Source organism: Electrona antarctica (genome assembly GCF_951216825.1).
Source record: "Electrona antarctica genome assembly, chromosome: 3".
Lineage (NCBI taxonomy): Eukaryota > Metazoa > Chordata > Actinopteri > Myctophiformes > Myctophidae > Electrona > Electrona antarctica.
Window position 1 is genome coordinate 9,951,928 of NC_136808.1, and position 21,573 is coordinate 9,973,500.

A 21,573-nucleotide genomic window follows, 5' to 3' on the forward strand; every position below is an offset into this window, starting at 1 on the left:
AACTCTAATGTGTTTTACATTCAGAGAGGAGCTGCCAAATGTGTCAGAGAACAGCATATCCTCCCGTCTCAGCCGACACACGAGAGGGTCAGGATATATGAAACTGTTGTGTTTGTGTGTGTGTGTGTGTGTGTGTGTGCGTGCGTGTGCGTGAGTGCGTGCGTGCGTGGCTGTGTGTTGATTATGCTGCAGCCTCGTGAGCTAATGTCACCACACAGTTTAACCACTGATCCATTTAGCCACTATTACCACAGTTTTCTTTCTAGCACCATAACTAACGTCCGTATATAAGTATATACTGTATATATAATATATAATGCACAGTACATCTGCTCGCTATATGCTTATGCACCATTCTACGGTTTATGTGTAAATAATATGTAGATTTGGACTTTTTTTCTTTTTCTTGTCTTGACCCCCCCCCCCCTTTCTTCTTCCCTTTCTTTTTTCTATGGAAAATAAAATAAACATACGATGGGGACTATATGCACAAAAACAAATTTCACCCACCCTTTCACTTGGTAAATATGTGATGTGACAAATAAAGCCGGTCCTAAAATTCGAATTAATTTACAAAATAGTGCCTGTCGTGCGCTGCTAGACACGTTGTGATGCTCTAGATCTGCTACCTTGGATTTGTTTTGCTATAATTTTGTATTTGTATTATGCTTTGCATATTGGAACTCCAGGGATAATGTGGTTAAATATATTACTATTATTTTTATTTTATTTTTGTATATATATATATATATATATATATATATATATATATATATATATATATATGCAATACTTTTGATTGTAACTCTCTCTTCTATTCCACTTTCCTTGTGTCTTGCCGGGCCTTTTAATGCATACATGTGACCAACATGTGACCTTGCGCTCTCCTCTCAGTACGTTTTCTGGAGAGGAAGTGGCTGCCAGTCAGTGTGACTGAAGTGTTTCTGTAGAGAGAGAGGAAGTGGTCGAGGACCCCGGCTGCCACTCAATCAGTGTGACTGAAGTGTTGTGTCACATGTGTCTTCTCCATCTCCTCCCCCCACCCCCTTCCTGCACGGTGCTTTGTACTATAGTCTGGATGGACGATGGAGGGACTTCCCTCCAGATGTGCTGCTCTTTCTGAGTCACGTACGTCGTCCTCTCTGTGAGTAACGGTCGTCTGATCAAAGCTAAAGGATGGTTTAGACGACAGAGCCGCGCGTGTCCGTCCGTAGCCCTGTCAGAGACGTCGTTAAAAATAATACCCCTGGGTCACAGTGTCACGAGGATGGCCTCGCATTGTCCTGGCGTCGCGGTTTGGATCGACAACCGCGCGGTCACATCCTGATAACTATCCGTTTGACTCGGTGAGAGTGAACAAACGTAGCCGAGTGAACCCGTATAAGGCCCACTCTCATGGAGTCACAAATGTATGAGGTTTTTTGCGGTGCGGCCGTGATTTTGGAACGTTAAATGAAAATTAAATAAATTAAAATGTGTGTGTGTCCTGTGTATGTGATCCTGAAGCCAACTTTAAAGTATATAGCACATAAAAAATGTATTGTGTTATTGTTATTATTATTACCGTACAAACTCTCCCGCGCGCTCAGATCAGCTGCTGGAAGTATACCTTCACTAAAAACGCCGGGACAACGCTCCACAGTCCACACGTCCCAAACTCTTCTCCCTTCTGCATAGCTCCAAAACTATATGGAATGCACTTTGCAATCAACTGCAGACTCACTCCATCTTCCACCGTAGTCTGAAAACCCATCTTAGCTCGTAGCACTTGCCGTAGCACTTGCACTAGCCTCGACGACCTTACAGGCATTCAACTTATTTATGTAACTTAGATAGGATTTTATGTATACAATAGACATAGCACTCTATGGATAGTTTCAATATATTCCACTGTTAGGTTCTTACCTTACGTATTTCTTCTTGATGACTATTTTTCATGTATTTGATGTAGTACCATGTTTTGTTCTTGCTTACTGAAAATTGCTCTGTTTTAAGAGCGTCTGCTAAATGTAAATTGTAATGTAGGTCTCCATGTCAGAATATTATAAATATAACTCTGTGATCTTTTTTATTTTTTGTCCCTCTCTGATGGTCAACCCCTCTGACACACCTTCGGTTACCTCGTCGACCGACGACCGCAACCGCAGAGCGATCCATAACGTCTAGCAGGTGTAGGGTTCCATGTTGGTGCGGCGTAGGGGACATTTTGATTTATTTATTTATTTCTGTTTTTTTCGCCTGGTCACCAATAATTGTGAAACTTCAGCTAGTTTGTCTGGCTGCGCTGGACACAGGAGCTGCCCAGGCATCACATCATCCCCCACGACCCCCCCCCCCCCCCCAGCCAGGTTCAAATGTGCTGCTGTGTGCTTTGATAATAAATGGACGGAGCTCAGGTGACCAGGGCTCTGTATAAGGGCTTGTGTAGGTAATGGAGAGGCCTCTCACTCTCAAACAAGGTTGCCTGGACTTAAAGTCGGCCCTTATCCTTTTTTATTTTTTTATTTAATTTTAGGAAAGAGGTGGGCAAAAAAAAACGAACTGTTAACTAAATCCCCGCCGGGATTAATTAATAACATGCCAGGATATCACCCCGTTCAACCCTTATTTTGAAGATCCAAAACACCGCCACCAGATGTTGTGTCAGCTTAATGGTGTGTGTTGTCGGATTAATTGTTATTGTTTCACAGGCCGAGGAGAAGTACAGGACGGCGCCGCTATAGGCTCCGTGCAATAAGCGCTGTTTTGACCAGAAATGACACCTGAACGGGGGATTTGGAGACTAAAGCGACTGAAAGCGTGCGTGCACACACGCGCGTGCACAATCAAGATGGCGCAGTCCAGTGTCTAAGCTAACAACAGATAGCCATCCGAAGCTAATGTGAGTAGCCTTTCCATATCCAGATCGGATCAAACACATTTATACAACTCAATTTATATAACAATTATTTTACATTCTCAAATTGTGTAGAGTGTAGACTGACACCAAAGATGTAAATGTCTGATCAGTTTTGTGGGTCATCAGTAAGGCCAAACGGAATCTGCGGGTTTTTTTCTGTTTTTCTGCGGTGACTCCGGAGGAAAATCTGCGGGATTCTGCGGAGTGTTTTTTTTTTCTTTTAGGGTTTTAGACAGTTATCCAGGACTATAATCAATGTGTTTAGAGCAAAAATAACTCTAAATATGCTAAATAAACCTTAAAGTACCACAACAAAGTAATTAAGATCTACCGTAAATCCTCATTTATAATCCGGGGCTTTTATTTGTCTCAACCGATTCTGATACCAGGCTTTTATTGGAAGGAGGCAGCTATAAGAAGGAGGCCTATATTTCTTTTTCAAACTGATCATAATGAATAAATCACATTTTGGGTCTGTTAGACAGTTAGCACCCTGTAAAATGTACTGGACTCATTTATTGAAACCAAGTCCTCATAAAATATTAAAAAGTGCAGTTGCAGGTGCTCACTGGTCATTTTAACGTTTTTTTATAACAATATTGGCATATTGCCTATGGCAAATACCATAATAAAATCAACATCAATTTTAAACTATGATTCCCTGCTTTCATATGACATGAAAATAAATCCAATGGCAGTCCCTCAGTCAAATCTGGTCACAGTACTATTTACTATCCTATTTATTATTATTCAAATAGGCTAATGACAAGTTCATATGCAAATACTAATAACAAAATGTAAAATAAAAAATGTATGGTAGGCCATTTCCTATAATATCAAAGCAGCTAATATGAACAGTGCAACACTGCAGTGATCCAACTATTGCAACTTCAACGGGGGAGAGAGAGTCGCGTTAGAGAGTTGCATTAGAGAGAGAGAGAGAGAGAGAGCAGGGGGGGTCGCGTTAGCAACAGGCTAAGCTCACAGCATATCGGTACGTTCGTTCTATAAGGCTAGATCGGCTACCGTCTGGGGGGCTGCTAAGCCCCCAAACGGTAGCGTCGCGATCTACCCTTTAATAGAACAAACGTACGGGTACATTCGTTGCATGAAGCGTAGATCTGCGAGCTCGCAGCACGTCATGTCACAAACAGAAACAGTACTCTCCCTCCGCAGTTAGACTGCTGCTGTCGTTGTCCGTGGCCATGAAAAGTGCTTATAGTGGCGTTCTCTCCCGAAGTTTGTTTGTTGCGTTGTGCACGAGCGCGAGCAATATGCGACCACCGGCATTTGGACACTAGTGACAGCCAGCCATGCAGCCAGGGCAGCGAAGGTAACAGATACGGCACTTGAAAAAAAAGACTTCCGACAGCTTTTTAAGTTTTGATATAAAGCTATATTAAATATTCTCGTCCAGAGCCTCCAACATATTAGTCAGCAGTAGAGAATGAGGGGAGGAGGGAGGGGCGGGATGCATCCACTGGTTAATATTATGCTGGCCTGGGTAAAGTAAACTACATGAACGGGTTAAATTTCCGCGGAAAATCTGCGGTGTTTTCATCGGAACACCGCGGCCGCGTATTCCGTTCGGGCCTATCAGTCACGTGTGACCTAATGAAAGAAAGACGAAACAACAAAAACATTCTCTGTTAATTTTATACATCTGCTTATAACCCAGATATTTTTATTTGTATAACTTTTTTTATTATATGCAACCTAGATCATTAAGCCCAAAATATCTTCCGGTTGTTTGAGGGAGAGAGAGTCAAAACCGGGACATTGTTGGGCAGACCAATTTTCGATGCAGCTAAGAATTCACTACTAAGTGTTGCACCATACAAACAAACAAAGCAACAGGAAAATCCTGGTCTGCCTTTTGTTTATTTGTTGTATTTTGAGTTCGCACACAGATTAAACATTGAAAATGAATGTGGTAATTAAAATGGTGTGTGTGCATGTGTGTGTGTGTGTGTGTGTGTGTACGTGCGTGCGTGCGTGCGTGCGTGAGCAGGCGTTGGTTTATCTACTTGTTTGTTTCAGATGAAAGGAGGAGCACATTTTCTCTAACACAGAACGAGTGGGATTGCACTCTACGCATCATACCCGCTTGTTTACAATGGTCTCCCAAGGGGACCCCCTCCTCTCTCTTTGTTAACATGTTTGCAAGGGGAAGAATTTAAATAGACCACCGGCTGTAGGCACAGCCCCAACTGTAGAGAGACTGTATACTGTACAGTCTGTACTGTACAGTACGGTGATTTTGTCCACTTGAGTGAAGACTGATCTTAGGAGGTGATCTGTTGAATACCATCTGTTTTCCTTGATTGATATTGATATCGACCTTCAACCATGGTGTCCCTATATTCTGTACGCCTGAACCACTTTTGGTGTTTTAAGCATTGTTTTATCCTTTTACTGTTGAACGATAGCAGATCTACAAGCTCATACGAGCTTGAAAATGTGGCGCAAATCTTTGAACATATTCTTTCAAACGTACGTTTTTTTCAGATGGGGTCGGCGGCCTGTTACATATAATTGTTGGGGTCCTTGACATGAAATATTGAGAACCACTGATATAGAAACATGAGGTTTTTCAGAAACTTTTCATGATTTAGAAGACATTTTTTCTTCCGACGTCAGGCCTAAATGTCAAACAATAAAAAAAGGAAAATAGCAAATCTACAACCTCTGCTAAAGTGGTTTTGCCAATACTATTTTCCATTTCACTTATTTAATCTGTTTTAGTGGTTTGTACCTGTACAACTTCATTAGTTGTCTTTGTTCTTTAAAAAAATAAATCCGGTGAACACCATTCACTGCTTGTACCATTTATGAGTGAGTGTCGTGACACATAAAAAAACAACAACTCTTGAATCTCCAAGCCCACGAGTTGCATGCAGTCGTATATGCGTTGTGAGCTTGTAGCTCTGCTATTTTATCTACATTTCTAAATATACATATACACATTTGTTTAAGGAGTTGGAGTATATCTGTCATTAACCAACCTCCATCCCACCTGAGGATGCGGACGACATAAACGGCGCGGGCAATCTAGTAGAGCAACGTTTCTCCCCTGGGTTTGCACAGTCTGCGTGCCTTTATATACATTCATTGGTCCCACATAAAGAGATATGGCATGTTAAATAGTTGAATGAAGATAAAAGGGGATGGAAATAGACTGTTAAACGAGCCTCCCCTGGTACAGTTCACAGTGTTCCGTGAGACTGAGCTATAGTGACCTTTATAATCAAAGCATATGCTAATTACAGTGATATTAATAGACGTCGGGGGAGCCGTTCGATCTGTTCAAAGCTGCTCCTATCACTGCCTGCACAGAATTTGCAAATCAGGACGTTGTCACTGAAAAGGTGGACCTATTAAATGTCATATTGTCACTATTATGTCTCCGTTCCATGTCCCCTGCTCTCTCTTACGCGTGCATAGTGCACGCACGCACGCACGCACGCACGCACGCATGCACGCATGCACGCACGCACGCACAGACTGTGTGCGTAATGAAAAAACAGCTGTTTAAAAGTGACTGCTTTATCCAGTGTGGTCGTGACTCGTATACCTATAGAACACCCCTCATTCTCCTCTGACCCCCCGTTTTAAACGAACAGCCATTTAGCGGGGGACAGAAACACATGAATATTTATCGATGTGCCACGGTGGTGTATACCTCTGCAAGGTACGCACCCCAAGCCAATGCAACGCATGAGCAATCGATCTTTTTTTTTTTGCAGCGTATTTTAGATTTCATTTGCAGCTTGCATTTTTTTTCTTCGACCAGGACTGTATAACAGGGCTGACTAACCTATGTTAAGTCAACCCCGTTACTGTCAACCCTGTTACTGAGAAGTCAACCCTGTTACTTTTATAATAGTAACAGTTATAATAGTTGTATTCTAATATAACTTAAAAAGCAAATGGGTTGTTGCTGCTGCTGCTGCTGCTGGATTTCACGGCACCCAGACTAGGTGCTACATATAGCGATTCTCACAATTTTAATATATAATCATAAACATATAGCCTATTTCACTGTTTCACAAGAACAATGTTGGTAAAACTAAGATATGGGGACATACTGTATATATTATACATTGCAATTGTATCACGTTTTCATTATAAAACTGCTGGGTTGAACACACCGCCACACCCTCGCGCTGCCATTGGCTAAAACTCCCGAGGCGTCCCGGCAGTAAACACTAGTGGATGTAAACACCCAGAGGGAGCCAAAGGGAGAGTGTGTTGTTGCAGGAGAGCATCATAATATAGGGGAAGATAGAGGGAAAGAATATAGATTTATTACATTTTGGCTTAAACGTTGTCTATTCGACCTTTAATTAAAAGTGACCAGTTATCCACACTATTTTTTGTAATATAAAATATTTTGTTTTGATAACTATTTATTTAAAAAAAAGGTGCTGTAGGGGTATCTATTGCAAAAATGCAGGTTGATCTGTGTGAAAACAGTAAAGTTCATCAATATTTTCACTTGACAAACACACTGGGTGTGAAGCTAGAGGAATTAATCTTTCATATATGACATTTGTTCTAAATATGTTTTTAAAACATTTTCAAAAAGTAATATAGAGCACCGAAGTCCTGATGTCACTCGCTCATTCCCTCGATGGGGTGATCTTAATATCGTCTACTATAAGCATTGTGGTCCAAAAATAAACAAGCTGTCTCTGCGTTATTGTCAGGGAGGTGTCTCTGTATCGTTTGCGACAGTCAGTCACTCTGACTCACTCACTCATGATACAGTCTGTTTCTAGCGAAAATGTAACTATAATTCAGCAACAGTAACAATAGCGTTTTCTCTCAGTCAGTTGATTCTTCATATGAGTGAAGCAGCCTGGATGATTTGTTTATTTTTCAAACACAGTTCTTATAGGAGGAGATCTAAAATCCCCCTATGGGGATTACAATGTAAATAAAAAGTACATGAAACCGTGGATTTGCGCCCTCTAAATGGTAAATGGTGCATTTATATAGCGCCTTTATCCAAGGCGCTTTACATAGATTGTGCATTACATTCACCCATTCACAAACACATTCATACACCGGTTGCGGCGGAAGCCATGCAAGGTACCAACCAGCACATCGGGAGCAATTTGGGGTTCAGTGTCTTGCCCAAGGACACTTCGACATGTAGACAGGAGGAGCCGGGATTCGAACCGCCGACCCATGGATCATTGGACGACCTGCTCTACCTCTTGAGTCACAGTCGCCCCTCTACCGATATTGACGTCAGACTTCGGTGCTCTATTGAAATGTTGGTAACAGGCTTGACAAAATGCACATGCATGCTGTGTGAAAAATGTTCTGATAGGTACCGATCTGCTGCATCCCAAAGAGGTCTTAAAAACTTTTAAAATGGTATTTTAATAATCAAATGCTGAAAATGTTAAATGACACGCTTTCGTAGAATGACCCATGCACACACGCACGCACGCACACACACACACACACACACACACACACACACACACACACACACACACACACACACACACACACACACACACACACACACACACACACACACACACACACACTCGGATTGAGCAGACCAGCATGGAGTGGGGAAATTACATCACTGCCCCAATTAAAATAAAACAACAGGGCTCTTTCAAGCTATCCTGCAGGGGAGCGAGAATGGGAAGAGAGAGAGAGAGAGAGAGAGAGAGAGAGAGAGAGAGAGAGAGAGAGAGAGAGAGAGAGAGAGAGAGAGAGAGAGAGAGAGAATACAGAAAAAGGTCCAATTCAGTCAGATTGTGTCATGATGTTCATTTTAATTAAAAAATGTGATTCACTGCAATTAACTCCAAACTAGTTTCCCTGCATGTGGCTTGATGGAAATCCAAATGATTGTCTCTCCATTTCCAAGCAACCCTGAGTGTTCCATAGCCTTTTGTAAATAGTCTTATACTCGTACTACAACGTATCTAGTATACTCTTCATGTTTGTGAACACTCAAATGTAATTAATGTATGTGTGTGTGTGTGTGTGTGTGTGTGTGTGTGTGTGTGTGTGTGTGTGTGTGTGTGTGTGCGTGTGTGTGTGTGTGTGTGTATATATGTATATATATATATATATATATATATATATATATGCGCGCCATGGAGGCCCAGAGGCTAAAGACTGTGCACTCAAAGTAAGTGAGTCTTCTGCTGCCATTGACAGGTGTATTATGAGGGCTGCTTGTCTCATGACTGAAAGAGAGAGAGAGAGAGAGAGAGAGAAAAAGAAGACAGGTGTGAGGACACACCGGCACCTCTCTCTCTCTCTCTCTCTCTCTCTCTCTCTCTCTCTCTCTCTCTCTCTCTCTCTCTCTCCCCCCCCCCCTCGGATTAACAGTGATTGATGACATATCGCTGATTTATTGAACATTCACTTATACTTTTACTTGTCAACCTTGATTGACCCTGTTGTGAAGTCAGACCTCGCCGTGTCATCATCTGATGACATATCTCTTGCCGTTGAGAATGTGAAACGACTTGTGTTGGTTGTTGGGCCCATCCAAGGGTATGGATTACTCTATAGTACAGAGGGGCTGAGTGGTTAAAGCCTTATGACTAATAGTCTGTCAGGGTCGCACGCAGCTCCACTTGGTCACACAGATCATCTCTCAGCACTCTCTCTCTTTCTCTCTCTCTCTTTCTCTCTCTCTCGCTCTCTCTCTCTCTCTCTCTCTCTCAAAATTTCAATTTCAAAAGGCTTTATTGGCATGATAAAATATGTTCTGCATTGCCAAAGCATACATACAACAAAAAAAAACGTCAACATTGCGCACAGAGAGACAACAACAAACATCCCAATAATGAACAACAAGCAATACAGTAACAATGAAAAGAAATGAACAAACAGAAACATAACAGCAACTTAATGACCCTGTTCAGCCAGATATACCTGGCTCTTGATCCACTGGCTGTCCCTCCGTTGATGAAAACTCCACGAATGTGCATTTGGACTGTTCTCCCAGAAGTGATGAGTTATTAATCGTGGATTCAAATTCTTTATATTTTTCTTTAAATTTAGGGAAGAATGATTCTCTGATGTCTTTATATTTGTCACATTGTAACAGAAAGTGTAGCTCCGTCTCCACCTCCCCTTGAGAGCAGATTGAACACAGTCTGTCTTCTCTACTGCCAGGCGGTGGTCACTGAGTCTGTACATAGTCAACATCTTCCTCAGTTTTGGATCAGTAACAGTGGTCAGGTAATTTGCCACTATGTATTCTCGGTTGAGGGCCAAATAGCATTCTAATTTACTTTGGGTTTTTGTTGTCTTTTTCCAATATGTGATATAATGTTCTTGTTGCATTTTGATAATTTGGTTAGTGGAGGTTGTTTTAGTCAGAGGAGTGGTGATGGGGGTGAGCCTCAGGCTCAGCCTCTCTCTCTCTCTCTCTCTCTCTCTCTCTCTCTCTCTCTCTCTCTCTCTGAAACATGCATATATTCTATAATGTATAGATGCCATATACAGTACACTATTTCCACATATATCAGGTCCAGAGACATATATGTATGTATATGACATGAAATGTCATTGTCACCCACGGGTGGCTGTCAGTCATCATGCTAAAATGTCTCCTCTGTGCATTACTTAATAATGATAATTCGAATGATCAGTTCTATCAAGGTTTGATCGTGTTGAAAACAAATATTTCCACATGCATGCATGTTGCAGCAGCAGCAGACACACAATGCCGCAGCAAGCAAGGAAATAGTCCAATTATACCATTTAAACTTTCACTGTATAGTAAACCCTTCACTTTTCAATACACATTTCTAGTGTGTCTGTTAGCTGTCAACCTCCAACATGACTTACGTGGCCCATGAATTCGTTATACACCACCAGCAGGACTTCTTCAGCCCCCCCCCCCCCTCTCTCTCTCACGTGCACGCACACACGCTCACGTACACAACGTGCGCACACACATGATATACATGCCTGAAGATGAGAACAAATCAAATCCTCACTTCTTTTCTCTCCTGTTCCCTCCTCCTTCAAGGAAGGGGGTAAGATAAATATTCACTTATTAAAGCGTAACTGGAATTGACTGTGTCATGCATCAGGCTAATAGCTGAAAGCCCCGGTTCAATACAGCGGGAGTCGGGGAGAAGGCTTTGCTAATGGAAGAAGTGACGTGGTCGCGGCCCAAACGCCATTCATCAGGCTGCACACACTGTTCCTCGTAGGAGCTACGTACTGTACAAAGCCCTTCCATCTCGTACACTCAGGATCATCTATTAACCCTCGGCAATGGCACCCGGCCGCCAGGATTATGGAAATAACAGGTTCAGGAAAATAGGACACCGATAGGCCATCCATGTGGAAAAGATTGGTGCGTGCGTTGGAGACGGTTGTGAAATATACGTCTGACTGGTGAAGGATACGGCAGTTTTTCTTCTCTCTGAAGATCTTCTAGGTGCTGTTGCGTCTGGAGAGCCGAGGGTTGCATCAGGGTGAGGAACCTCTGCCAGACATTATGGTCCCACTTATTACATTCCTGCCCACCACTAATAGAGCTCTCTCTGACTGTGGTCTCCATGCCCTGCGTCATTGACTGAACTCAATGTTATTCACTAAGATCTAATGTGAGGGTTAATGTCTTTTCATTTTGAGGAGGAATGGAAAGCACTGTGCTATACCGAGATCAGACAAGGGGGGGGGGGGGGAGGATATGACAGAAGGGATGAGAGTATAGAAGAAAAGTGGACGAGAAGGAATTGAATGGTAAAGATTCAGACACTGTCTGGTGAACTCCAGGGTGGCAAAAAAAATGAAAAAGCTTATGCGGCCCAACTGCATGATGGATCATACACAACCCACATGTAGGTTTCAATATGTATTCAGCTAGCCATGTGAATTTGTTAATAGTCTCACTAGGGAGAAAGGGAGGAGACTTTAAAATGGACCAGCAAAAGAGAAATAACAGTAGAGACCTCCGGTGACTGTGGGACACTCAATTCCTGGCAGTGATGCCTCCAGCTTGGCCGGATGCTCCAACATATGCATTTGGCAGTGTTTGCTATAGTGGCCGGCAGGGGATTGTATAGGAAGGACACTGGGGAGGGAGGGGGACTTACCCATTCTTGGTGAAACTCCCGTTTGTAAATCTGTGAACATTTGAGCGAGTTATGACTATATTTAGTTTGAGCTTATCACCAGCTATACCACAGAACGTACTGTACAGTAGGACTGCAGCAAGATGGCCGCCGGTGAACGACGTTGGAGACGCCGCCTTGAGCCATCTAGCCTTTATGTATAGAGACCAGGATTACTGCATGTTTTTTGTGAGGGTACCTACAGTATATACCCTTGCATGGGGACACACAGGGAGAACATGCAAACTCCACACAGAAAGGCCCTTTTTTCCTGTCAGGTGAAAAGAAGCAGCTTGGACTCCTCATGTATGGAAGGAGGCATGAGGTCAGTCCGCTACCCCCCCAGGTTGGCAGAGGAAGTGTAGTGCCCAGGATTACATTAGTTAATTGGCACTGGGTGAAAAAACTGGGTTGCAAAATCATGGGATAAAAATTACAGAAAGGCCCTTTTGCCAAACCCCGCTATAGGATATGGGCACTGGTGATGCGGAGGAGAGAACACGCCCACAGCATCCCCAGCGGGAATCGATCCCAGGACCTTCTAGCTGTGATGCAACAGTGTCCACTGTGCCCCCTTAAATTGCATTGTTTTAACTAGTGAATTTTTGCATACATTGGTGTTGGGTTTGATTTGTCATGCTCAATTCTTTTTTTTCACGGAAGTCACTTACCAAACCCTGTCCGTTCCGTCATAAACTATTATCCATGTGGGGGCCAGCTAGTCCGTATAGTTCCACAGACCTCTGTGCCACTATGACATCAGACATGCACACTACCTCAGAGTGAGAGAATGCTATGCGGTGTGTCCGGACCAGCGGACAATAGATGTGACATCATGGCAGATACAGTTGGAGGCCATCGATATTGTCCTTTTCTTTTTGCTGAGGTTTGCGTGATCTGCGCAAAAGGACAGTTAACCCATTTTGGGCGGGAACCCCTTTTGGTGTTTTAAACATTATGTTATAATTTAGCTATTGAAAAATAGCAGATCTACAAGCTCATAGCGCGCCACCGAGTGGCGCGCTACGAGCTTGTAGGTCTGCTATTTTTGAAAAATCGTGAAAATATTTATTTCAGAAAACTGGAGGATTTAGAAGGATTTTTTTAAATTTTGAGGTCAGGCCTAAATGGGTCAAATGATAAGGGACAATATCGGTGGCACCCAACTGTATGCGGCCTGCCCTGGGCTCTGGACAGACAAAGAGGTTTGAGCCTGCCCTAGAACCCACACAGCTCCAGGGGGGGACGGGGGACGTGATATCACGCACACCCACCGCGCAACAAACATTTTGTCCACTCAGCAAGTTGAACGTGTGAACGACAGTCGGACACACGTTCTGTGCTCCCGGGCCAGAACACCCATACAGGGGGGGGGGGGGGGGGGGGGGGGTTAGGATTCAGTGGCCCATGCAGAACTAGCCTGGCTAATAAGCCAGACTCAAATCACACTGTCGTGTGGTATTTGAGTCTGGAGATGCTCGTTCTCTTTGACGCAATTGGTCAGAGCTACTGTCAGTCAAAGGTCTCAAGCATTGAACGTCACTGTACCAAAGCCCGCCCATATTGCATACCGTGTCCCGATTGGCCACACCAGTTCTCTGGTGTAGGAAATGGGCGTACAATTGAGCCTCTCCAGACCGTAATCCGCCGGCAGGCAATTTTCTTTTTGCCAACGGCTGATTCGGTCTGGCTTATTAGCCAGGCCCATGCAGAACCGCGTCGGTCAACAGGTGTGCAGTGGGAAGACGGATGAATGCAAATAGAGATGTGCCGATAAGACATCTTGGCCGATATCCGATATAATTAATTGCTGTTATGGCCGATAACCGATATTACCCAATGTCGATTATGACCTCATTCTGTATTGAAAAATTATAATAATTTTGTCCATTCTGAAAAAATGTATCTGCACTGCAGGCTTAGGCAAGTCTGATTTAACTTTAATACCTTAAATGTAATATTGTGAGCTTGTAGAACTGTTCAAGCTGTTACTTTGGGCTTGTTTATCTGTAAAGACAATCAGACCGATTAATCAATCGGGCCGATGCCGATTAATCAAAAAACAACTAGAATCGGCCGATATCTCCCATCACTAATGCAAATACAGTGGATGGATCCATTTAGAGTGCAGTAATAAATAACAAAATGTGGAAAGACTCCATGTACCATTAAAAAGTTATCATTTGCTTTGATCGACCTCCCTGGTCAATCGTATGAGTCACTGTATTTGTCATCATTTTAAATGTCTGTCATCATGGGACTCTTTTAAAAAGCTGCGATCCTCCGTGCTTTGAATCTCTTGTCAAAATTTGTGCAACCGTCCTACAAAAAAAAAACGATAATGAAAACAAATCGTTTTTTTGAAATAGAACAGGCGTAATGTATTCAATTCAGATAAGGGGATCGTCCCGTCCCCCATCATCATAAGATGGATGTTTATTGCCTCTTCTCACTGCCATAATGGTTTTTGGTGCTGAAAGTGCTCTCTCTTGCCAACATAAAAAAGGCCAACGTTTCTGTTCCAGCCCCCAAACATTGACCAAAAATATCTAATTGCTCCACGCTGTTCAGATTGATTTAGATCGACAGCAAATTTTGGTTTCAGTTTTAGTCATAGTCTCTTGAATGGAGTTCAGTTAGTTTTAGTCACATTCTAGTCACCTGGAATGTTTTAGTGTTAGTCTAGTTTTAGTCGACTAAATATCATAAGATTTTAGTAGACGAACTCTACAGTTGATTTAGTCGACAAAAATATATTTTGGCGGGCCTTGATGCCGTCCGTCGTAATGGCTGATTTTACATTTGCTGAAAATAGCCGACCTATTTTCAGCATGCAACCAAGTGTAAAATGACTTGTCTTTTACTTATACTGGATCTCTTGTCCACTAGTCCCTTCCTAACATTTTGGTCTAGTTTTTATTTGTTGACGGAATTGTCAATTATATTTAGTCTTAGTTTTAGTCACCCACCACTGTGCACTTCAGAACTCAGGTTTATCCTCTCTGACTGAGAGGCGAGATAAGCATTGGCACCTATTTTTATATAAAGCCATTGCTGGGATGCTCCCTGACTATATTTGTTCCATGATGGAACTGAACAATAGCACCTATCAGACCCGCTCTAGTGATTTCTTAAGGCTCAAGGTTCCTCAGGCCCAGACAGAGTTGGGCAAGACAGCTTTTTCTGTCAATGGCCCAACTTCATGGAATGAACTCCAAAACTCCTTAAAACTGAGCTCCCTGCCATCCTTGGGTCAGTTCAAAGGAATGCTCCAGAATATTTTTCACCGTGATTGCTCCTGCTTCAATTGATCTATTTTACTGATGGTTGTTCTGTATAAAGTTCCTTTGTAATTTACCCTGATTTATAATGTTGTTTGATGTATTGTTTTGTGACTGTATTTTATGTATTGTATAAAATAAATAAGTGAGAAAGAGCATAGTTTTAATTTAGTTTCCATTTAGTTTCCATTTAGTTTTCGCTAGTGAAAAAAGGTAGTTGACGAACATTTTCCGTCATAGTATTAGTCGACGAAATCAACACTGGATTGAACACACATAGGCATTAGGCAACCATTCAACAGCAGTGTTAGAACAGTCTGGCACAGAAGGGCTATTATAAAAAGGGGAGTTCATGATTGACTGGCAGCCGTGGGGATAGAAGTGACTCGTAGATAATGATATGTTTATGGGGTCTGGTTTGTAGGAGTGTTCTATAAGCTTGGAGATCCGGTACAAAGGAGACAGAGTGTGATAGTATAGACACCAGGGGACACTGTCTCCCAGGCTGCTACTGCAGTAGGGCAGTCCTGAGAGCTGCCAATATATCAATTCAACCGATCATTAGCTCTATCTAATGCTGTAGTATAAGGATCTATCTCCGGCCGTTTAAAGACAGCCTGGTAAAAGGCAGTGTTGGAAAAGTCCTCACATTGTTTTATACTTGGTATAAAGTACCAATTGTCTACTGCAATAAAGAAATACTCCATTACAAGTAAAGGTCAAAAGGTCAAAATGGACTTGAGTAAAAGTACAAAAGTATTGACAATCAAAGTGTACTTAAAGTAGGCCTACCAAAAGTGAAAGTATACTCATTGTGCAGAATGCCCAATTTCAAGTTTTCAAATGGATACAAATATTTAGAAAATAGCCGATCTACAAGAGCCGAAATGTATATAGGGCTGAAGTAGTTCATGTATGTTTTGTAATAGTAATATAAATCTACAAAGTAACTAGTAACTATACACTTGTAAGTTTTCAAATAAAAGTAGTGGAGTAAAAGTACTACAATATTTAGTAGAAGTAAAAGTATTGGAAATTGAAAATACTCAAGTAAAGTACAAATACCTCAAAACTGTACAGTACTTAGTAAATGTATACTTTCCACCACTGCTAATGCATAGTAAGGATCTATCTTTGATTGTCTGTTGAAACAATATATAAGCTTAAGTGCACTGCACTTTGACTTCACACTCACAGCCAAAGGGAATCTGAAAATGACATAGGCAAACAATAGCCCTTATTCTCAACTCGTGTTGACTACAGGAAAAAATCAATCAATATTTTGTATGATTTCATGTGTTCATTGACATGTAATTGAATACGCACCTCATGGTCTGATTTCAAATGGTGCAGCCCACCACCAGGCAGCACTACCAACATCCCCCCAGAAAACAACACACACACACGCACGCACGCACGCACGCACGCACGCACGCACGCACGCACGCACGCACGCACGCACGCACGCACGCACGCACACACGCACGCACACACACACACACACACACATGCACACACACACACACATTCTCTCTCTCTCTCTCTCTCTCTCTCTCCCTCTCTCTCCCTCTCCTTTCCTCTCCTGTCCATCAACTGCATCGCCCCAGCTCGCTGAAGACCCGTCATGAAGCAATGCTCTGCTTCAGCGCGAAGTCGACCGAGCACGTGCTAGATCACGCAACAAGGTCACCGTGGCGATGAGTGATGAAGAGGAGGGGTTCGTCGGAGCGAGGGGTCTGGTCAGACGAGCAGCAGGAAGTATCACTTTACTCCGTCTCCCATCCATCACCACCGCGGCGATGACTGACTCCTGGTCGTATAGAGACCCAAGCACTGGGTCGGGACCCGGTGGTGGGTCGCGGACACATTTTTATGGGTGCCTTTATTTTTTGTTTCCTACATTTAGTTTATAATTACTATTATTTCAAAAGATTTTCAAAAATATATTCCTACAATTTAAAAAAAAATCAATTATTTTTTTCAGTAATTAAATAAATCAAAGAAAAATCTAAGAAATTCCATAAATTAGAAAACAAATAAATGTTTAAGTAGCATAGTGAAAATGGCTGATCTACAAGCTCACAACGTGTCGCTTCGTGCCGTGTTGTGAGCTTGTAGAGCCTGTAGAGCCTGTAGAGCAGGGGTGGGAAACTTTGACGATGGAGAGGGCCACTATATGTCCACACTCACTCCCTAGGGCCATATATTGCTGTCGTAGCAAAAATAGCCGATCTACAAGCTCAAAACGCGTCGCGCTGCGACGCGTTTTGAGCTTGTAGATCGGCTATTTTTGCTATGTTCGAATTTAAATCTTGAATTTTTGCTATTTTTGAATTGGAATCCTGAAAATTTACATTTTTATGTAATTTCAAATGCCTTTAATTATACTTGTGTTGAGCAATGAGCTACTAATTTAGACTGAAGTAATTAAAGTGGGTCATGTTTGCAATGTGTAACAGCTGAAACCAATATTATATCAGTATTCTGACATTAACCTGAGGGCCGCATTAAGTGAAGGTGGGGGCCGCATGTGGCCACCGGGCCGCCAGTTGCCCACCCCTGTAGAGCCTTACAGCTGTTCCCCATTGCCTTATATAATTTATTGGCTCTTTTCGACTATAGGAAATCCAGAATAACCTGAAACTTTCCAGAACCCAGAATCTGTGATGATTGTTATTTTGTTTACATTTTTATTGTAACTAGAAGTGGGGAGTGTATGTCATAAGAAAGTGAAAATTGCAGATCAAGCTCCCACAGTGTGAACTCGTAGAGCCCATGTTTTCGCAATTCATGGATTATTTTGTAAGTAAACATTTCTGAGAGTTCTGGGTTTCCAGAACTCAAGGTTATTACACGGTAGGTTCTGAGAACCTTATCTTAAACCAAGCCGTATTAATGCATGGAAACAAATCCAGATCCTGTGAAATATGTTACACAGCACGGGGTGCACGTATATACGATACGGTTCACTTATAGTTCCTGTATTGGAAAAGAGCCATGTGATAAATGCATTTATGCTCATGTACAAATGCTAGTAAGTACCAAACGGTCAACACAACAATCTAATCAACGTAAACAGGGAACATCTGATTTATGTGCTGTTATCAATGGAAATGATGTCAAACCATGTATACAATATGACAAAGGGTGGGGTGCAGGTATAAGTACTTGTGTGCGTGCGTGCGTGCGTGCGTGCGTGCGTGCGTGTGTGCGTGCGTGCGTGCGTGCGTGCATGTGTGTGCATGTGCGTGTGTGTGTGTGTGTGCATGTGTGTGTGTGTGTGTGTGTGTGTGTGTGATTGTATATTATGTGTAGGTGTGTATAAATCAAACGCCACAGTGCTGGAGCACAGTCAGTTTCACAGTACGCTTCATGTGGCGTGTGTCACAGGCAGACATTATGCCACATGAAGCCAGAAGCAGTTCATCTGTCTTGTGTTGGGGGGAAGTTGAGGTTGACTCTTGGATACCCCGCCATCACTCCTCCAAAAAGCAGTTTGCATTTCTGCGGCCGCGCGAAGCCAAGGCTGGAGTCTAAACAGCGCTGCATGCGAGTCCCCCCTCCCTGTTCATTTCCAGGGTTCTCCTCCTGAGCTGGCAGGCTTGCAGCAGGCTTATTAGATAAGGAGACAGACTCTCTGGCCCCTCTTAAATGTCCCCTCTCAGTAGGATAAAAGAAAATGCCTTATTACTCTATACTTTTGACTCATAAGTGGAAATAGAACAAGACAAAGCGAATGACCTGCGTGGAGGAAAAGTACTTAGCGGGTCCGTTTGATTTGAGATTTCAGGTACCTGAAACTGTGGTTTTAGTCTTTGTACTGTACGCTAGTCCCCACATTATGATGAAAGGAAACACCTTTGATGTCTTTTTGAATGACGTGCTTTGTGTGAGGCATGGCGACATTGTTTTTTTTCCTATACTAACCAAACACCACATACACAGTATGCGTGATGTGTGTCAACTAAGCTTTGCATTCATATTTCTAAGCCACATGAAAGTTTTTACACAAGATTACACATAATGCTTATTACATAATAACATCTTAAATCACCTTGACATGGGAACTTGTGTTTTTAAATGCCAACATGCAATGATCGAGCCCTTATTCGCAACTGTCATTGCCAGCATTTCTTTCATATTTACCTCCAGGAATGCCAGCTGTAGCTCTCCCCTCTACCACACAAAGGCTCTATAAACAGGGGTTCTCCTGACCCAGCTAGCCCTGGGACTAATTATCTTCTTATGGAAATGTGGCTATTTCGGGCTATACTTCCACATCCCTAATTATTTCTGTTATTCCAATATCAGGCCTGTCTTTGATGTCCCAAATCTCCGTATTTAAATAGTGTGAGATCCCCATCCTCCGTGCCCTCTGAGGATTGTATCATGTAAAATACATGGGAGGCAGAGGGGGTATTATCAAGGCCCCCAGGGGTCCGGACACACCAGGGCCACTAACTGTATATACCTCCCTGTTTCCCCTTCCTTCCCCTTTTCACTCCTCCTTATGGGGGCGTCTGTCGGGAGCCTGTGGTGTGTGCGGACGGATGTAATATACAGTACATGTGCGTTACTTACGGTATACTGCAGTATTGTGGGGAATGTGGAAATGAATCTTTGTCGGAAATCTTGCGGGCTTATTATCAAGGGATGGGGAGCACGCCAGGACGTATATATATGTTTTATAAATCAATGACCATCTCGGATAGATACTCCTCGGATACTGATTTATGTGACCATGATGTGGACTACTAAAAAGGAGTGGTTCTGCTGTGGTCCGTTGTTTTGTTTGCTACTAGAGCATCTATCCTCTGCTTTTAAGTGCATAATTCATAGATAATGCATATTATTATGTGGGTACCATAACGGCCTAAATGGATTGCTCGTGCTGTACAAACTTTTGGCCCACCGAGAGTGAAGAGTGTCTGAGAAAGGCATCCATCAGCGCCGCATGAAAGAGAATTGTTTCATTAAATTAGTAGGGTTAAATGGCACCGTACCATATGGCCTGGCACCATCTTGCGAGACAATTAGATGAGTGGAAAACTGATGTACACCACCATGGTTATAGAATCTCATTGCGCATATCCCTCATGCGTGAACGAACCCCGGCGCCGCCGCACACGTTGTCATGCGATCCATTCACCTGCACTGCAGGTTAGCGCCGCTGCGTCCCCGGGTCCTGACTGCGGAGACGCACGCACGCAGAGTTATGACTGCTCCTCGGAATATCTGCCCCCGTTCTGGCACACGGGCTCCGTTCTAAAACATGACTGTGTGTAAAACCATCATCATGTATTTTCATATAGATGAGCTATGGCTATACCTGCGCTCCCAGCCACGGCTTTTTATTAAACCATTTTGAGCGGGAACCCCTTTTGGTGTTAGCATTATGTTATGCTTTAGCTATTGAAAAATAGCAGATCTACAAACTTGTAGGTCTGCTATTTTTGAAAAATCGAAGAACGACTGACATAGAAACATAGCCTTTTCAGAAAACTGCCAGGATGTAGAAGACATTTTTAGAATCTGATCTCAGGTCAGAATGGGTTAATGGTGCGCTGTCACGGAGCGGGATGCTCTGCATATTCGCATATTAAACAGGCTGGGAGGGAGATGCCCGGTTTATTACCGTCTGATATAAATCAGCTTAAAGCATCTCTCCTCCTTCGGCTCCACCTCCTTCCTCCCATTCCGCTCCACGGAGGAGCGAGGAGGAGGACGACGCAGCAGCAGCAGAATCCCGAGTGTTCGTTTAACTATACGGCCCTCTTAAGGGTCCATTTTTAGTGACGCTGTCTGAGAGTTTAAATGAACACTTGGGATTTTAGTTGTGGGTTTCCATTGCGGCGCCCCTCTCTCGATTCTCCTGCTATTGGGTGGCACAAATCTCTTGATCTCTATTACCCTTGTCCAAGGTGCTCCTGTCACAAGGAGTCAGATGGGCCTGTGTGTGATGCATAACATGCAAACCCCTTCCTTATTTACACTGTATGCTCCGTCGTACGGCGGTGTCCCACACTGAGAATAGCCGATCTACAAGCTCACAATGCATCGCATTGCGGCGCGTTGTGCAGCTTGTAGATCGGCTATCTTTGGTGCAGGACACCACCGTAGGACAAAGTATAAATCAGGCCTAATGAGATACAGTGCGATGACTCCTTCCGCACTGCCTGGGCATTTAGTCTCTCGTTTCCCCGGCCTAAATAGAGTGCAACACAGCATCCCAGCTGTGCTGATCCAGTTGAGTTATGAATACTGTGGCTACAGC